The sequence below is a fragment of the Microtus ochrogaster genome, chromosome 7, assembly GCF_000317375.1.
Source record: "Microtus ochrogaster isolate Prairie Vole_2 chromosome 7, MicOch1.0, whole genome shotgun sequence".
NCBI lineage: Eukaryota > Metazoa > Chordata > Mammalia > Rodentia > Cricetidae > Microtus > Microtus ochrogaster.
The window spans coordinates 44,490,742-44,495,912 of NC_022014.1; positions in this window are offsets into that span (position 1 = coordinate 44,490,742).

Consider the following 5,171-nt stretch of genomic DNA (forward strand, 5'->3'; position numbering starts at 1 on the left):
GAGAGAGAGAGAGAGAGAGAGAGAGAGAGAGAACTGGGAATGACATGGCCTTTTGAAACCTCAAACCCACTCCCAGTGACACACCTCTTCCAACAAGGCCACACCTCCTAACCCTTCCCAAGCAGTTCCACTAATTAGGGTCCAAACACTGGAGCATGAAGACCTAAACAGGCCATTCTCATTCTAACGGTCACATGACAAAAAGCAACTTGGAGAAAGGGTTTGAACTCTCCATTTTAGATTACAGTCCATGACAGCAGGAAGTCACAGTTGCAGTAAGAAGGCTGTCCCATCCAGTCAAGAGCAGAAGGGGACAGAGATGACCAGCGCTCTGTTCACGTTCTCTCCTCCTACACAGGTCAGCTCCCAACCCCAAGGGATGATATTGCCCACAGTCAGGGTGGGTCTTCTCGCCTCAGTTAACTAAGCTACAGAAAATGTGGACAGGCCAATCCCATCTAAGCAATCCCTCATTGGGACTCCCCTCCACGGTGACTCTAGACTGTATTAAGTTGAAGAATAAAATTAACCATCACATCATCTGTGATCGATTCTTTTGATTGCAAACAATGAGTTGTTTGGGAGCTGGAAAGATGGCTACGTGGTGTCGAGGTCCCAGGTTCAAATCTCAGCATCTACATGCTGGCTCACAATATGTCACACTCATAGCTGTAGCTCCAGGGGCCTGGTGCCGTTTCTTGACTCTCGTGAATACCAGGCATGCACACAGCACACAAACATACACACAGACAAAACATTCATTCTAGTAAAATAAAATAAATAAATCTTAATTTTTTTTTAAAAAAAGAATGAGCAGTTGCTTGTCGGTCTCTAATTTATTTTGATGCTAAAGATGCTGAGCTCCATGGCCATCTTCATAACTTCCTATGAGTCAGGCTCTCATTGCTCTCTCTCAATTGGGCTACCTACCTGAGTACCATCACCAGTAGTTATCTCAGAATCTTGTCATCCCATCACTAATAGTGATGCTAGTTCTCTGAGGACCTGTTCTATTGCAGATAGATATTGGCTTGCAGAAAACTTTACTTTGTAGCAATACTGACACTTTTCTTTCCAGAATGTTCCTTCCTGTTCTGGTATCTTCTAGGCCTTCAGATTTTTTTTCAGCCCTGCTTAGTACATGTAGTCTTGTACACCTAATTCCTGGAAATGCATACAGCAATTCTGGCATTTCTATGTGACATAATGCTTGCCACCTTTTCCGTCATGCTTTTTGAAGCCACTGTATCAATGTTCATACCTTCTCCTTGGGCCTTGCTTTAGTTTTAAACCCTGTATCCTAGGAGAGTTTTTCTGTAACAGTAAGTGTTCTCATCTAGACTTCTGTTTGACCATCGGCTCAGAATCCAGTCTAATGAGTTCTCTCTCAACTCTTGCTATAGCTAGGATGTATGCATCCTTCCTCCACGTATAGTCCTTTCATCCAACTATCATTGTGAGAGAGTTGGCTTTAATGCTAGCATCTTACTTGAGGAATTGTCCTGGTTGCCTTCACTGATGTGAGAAGAGCCACTCTAAATGTGGGCAGTCTGGTAGCAGATCAAAAACGACATGGCCGACCAAAGACCACTTGCCTTTTGCCTGCTCAGCCTTCCAACTTGCCGTCAAATCAATTTATCTCATTGTTGCTGTTGATCCCTTTACTGATATTAAAGCAGGTGTTTCTAGGCTACCTTCACTGACTAGCAACTCTTCCAGAAACCCTCCAGGACTTAATACCAGATTTGGATGACTAAGGCAACCAACCTCAAAGACTGAATAAGCCAGTGAACATCATTGCTGTGGTCCCTGCCTCCAGGTTCTTACTTCAAGTTCCTGCCTTGACTTTCCCCAGTGATTGTAACCTGTAAAATATTAAATTCTTTCTTCCCAAGTTGCTTTTGGCCATTGTATTTACCACAGCAAATTAGAACTTCAATCAGGCACATCCAGCCAGGATATGGTGATTGTAGTCACTGGCCCAGTGTCCAAGAGGAGAGGTGGGAGCAGAAGATGGAGTTCTGTACTATCTTTTTAAAACGAGAGGGAATTCCCCTCTCAAGAGAGTTGAACAAGTCACTTCTGAAGCTCTAGGGTTTAGGAGGAGTCTGAGGAGCCAAGGTTTTCAGTATAGCAGGACTCCCTAGATCATGTGTCTCAATGGAGGCTCTGTGTTTGTCATAGAGTATAGTTGGGACTTTGCCCACGGGAGCCCATCTATTTCAGCTGCTATATTAAAATATCTGAAGGTGGAATTTGGAAAGAAAAGGACTGTATCTCCCAGCTTTGGGGTTTCAAGGCCAAGAAGCAGGGTGCTAGTGCGGGCAGGGCCCCCTAGCTACATTACGTCATGGTGGTTGGAATCTTGGCTGGAGTGTGCGCAACAAGAAGAGGACTCGTGACAAGACAGGAAGCCAGAGAGAATGAGAGAGATTCATGGATTAGGCGCGATGTTCTATAATAGCTCACTCTTGTGAGAACAAATGACTCATTCCACAAGACCAGTAGCAACCCTTTCCAAGGGCAGCACCTCAACTCATGACCTAGTTACCTCTTAGTGGGTCCACCACCTTCCAACATTGGAAGCCCTGGGGTATTCACCCAAACTATGTCTCAGACAGAGACATTGCTATTGACAAGTCTTAGGCTTGACTCTCGGTTTTTGCTTCTCTCTTGTAAGAGGCAAGGGTTGTTTCCCGCCACTAATGAGGCCTTTCACAACTAGATTTTCATCAGCAATTGATCACCTCAGTCTCTTAATTATCTTTTTCTGAGACTCAGTTAAACTTGTCCATACCATTCTCTCCAAAGTAGGGAATTCCCTGTATCTCTCCAGCAGCTGGGGCCACCTATGAGCCAATGCCTCATCTTCTAACACAGGTGAAAGTTTTAACAATTGCATCAGAGGCTGCTTCGCCTGCATCTTAGGGGTGGGGCCTCACTGATAGCCAGATAAGGGGTGAATCTAGCTCAAGACCCCAACATTGCAGGCACCCACCTTCCTCTCAATCATTCTTGGAACTAGATGGTATAGATTAGGGGCTGTCAGAAGTGGACTCTGAGTCAGACAGGACCTTTATCATAAAGAGCTCTTGTGGTTGAGCCCTGTGGAAAAGGAAGGCCTGAAGCAGGATTGGGCAGGAGGAGTGATTGAGCTGTCACATTGTTTTCACCCTGGTCCCAACTGAGCCCCTGAGCACTGACCTTAGGACAGTCCCTTAGGGTTTTCTAAAATATCAGTGTGTGGGGGCTACATGAAGCAACCTTTTAAGCATAAGCCGACCCTAAAGGGTTGACAGCAGTGGCTATCTTTTGAAGACCTCCCAATAACTTGGAGAAATTCTCCACTGGTCAAGGAAGGCCTGAAATACCCCAATCTTGTGGGGGCATTCCCAAGACTATCTCAAAATGCCAAGGACAAATCTGACCCTAGGCAACTGAGTCAGAAGCCTGATTACAACCTCTACAATGAGATTCCATTGCTTTAGGGAAACACCCCATGTGCCTATCAACTGATGAAAGAATAGACGAAATGCTCACCTACACAGTGGGAAAACACTCGGCCATCAAAAAGAAGCAATTCTGCCATTTAGAGCATGGATAGAACCGGACATCATTGTGGCCAATGAAATAAGTAGGCCACAGAAAGACAAACACCACCTGGGAACAGCTATACGTGGGAATCTACAAATGTAGATCCCGCAGAAGCTGGGAGTGCTGCGGTGGGTTACAAGAGTACGACATGGAGGAAGAGAAGGGTGGGTCCACGGGCACTAAGTTGCCCTCCACAGGGCAACTCTGAGGCACTGTTGTGCTGTAGTGCAGCTTCAGATGACAACTGTGGAGTACATGTCGGAGACTCCTAGAATGGATTTTGAAAGTTTAAAGTTATGAAAAGGAACACATGTTTGGGAAGATGAATGTATTTCACCTGGTTTACATAATGTATATGTGTATTAAACATTACATGGTAAACCCCATTACCATGTACAACTTTTAAGTTTTGTGTATCAGTTAAATAAAAACAATCTTAAACTAATGAGGGGAAAAAAAGAGATTCCACTGCTTTATCTTAAGTTTCTTTTCTTTAGGGATACACCCAGTCAGAGAAGACCCTGGCTTTATCATCCTCAGCTCCTCAAGAGAAATGACTTTGGGATGACCCCTTGCCCCTCTGATGTTGGATGAACACTGTGTCTCAGACACAGTTATCATGAACACCACCTCATAGCCACTTGGCCCTATACATAGTGAGCAGATTCAGCCCCAACTCAGTTGGGGGGTGGAGTATTTTGCCCAAGAACAGTTGTCTTAAGCAGGTACCATCAGAGAGGTCTGTGTGAGGAGGAAAAGTCATCTAGGAGATGGTGAGCGTGTCTGTGCATCTGTGTGTCTGTATGGGATCCACTGGGAGTCATTCGTTCATTCCAGATGGTCCAATGAGAGCTTGGCAGGGATAGGCTAAAGTCAGCGCTGAGAATACTGGACCAACAGTTCATGGTTAAGGTGGCTTCATGACAAAGAAGGCCAAGCAGAGAAACATCTTGGGATACCACTCATCTGAGATGTTGCTCATGAGGTGTGGCAGGTGAAGAAAGATCAGGGACACTGGTCAGAAGGTCAAACCATACTGTGGCTTTCTGAGCAACAGCCTGAGACCTTCAGAACCGGACAACAGAAGGGACCAACCCTAGCCCAAGAAATTCGCACACCTAGAAGTTAAACAGAGAAAACTTAAAGAAGCTGCAGAAGAATCCAACAAGAGCTGGTCATCCAGAACAATGAGAACCAGTTGGGACAAGAGTTGAGGTCTCCGTGGAAATGTCCCCTGATCCTGGAGGGATCAGTACAGTGTGAGGGTGAGGTGGCGTCTGCTGGTGGGGACACCTTGGGGCAGGTGGGGGACGTGGGGAGATGATGTGGGTAGAAGGAGCCTCTGTACGTCAGGCTTGGGTGGTGGGCCTTTGGATAGGCAGAACAGTGACACGATTCGGAGAGGGACGGCCCCAGGACTACAAGTCACATCAGCTGTCCCCCATGGAGCTCTACCCAGGGCTTCGCTAGAGCGGGGTGGACAGGAACAGCTGTCCAGATGACAGCTCATGTCTGGGTTTCCCCAAGGGGCAAGTCTGACCGGTCCACCCGTCCATTCTGGCAGCTGCTAGCTCTCA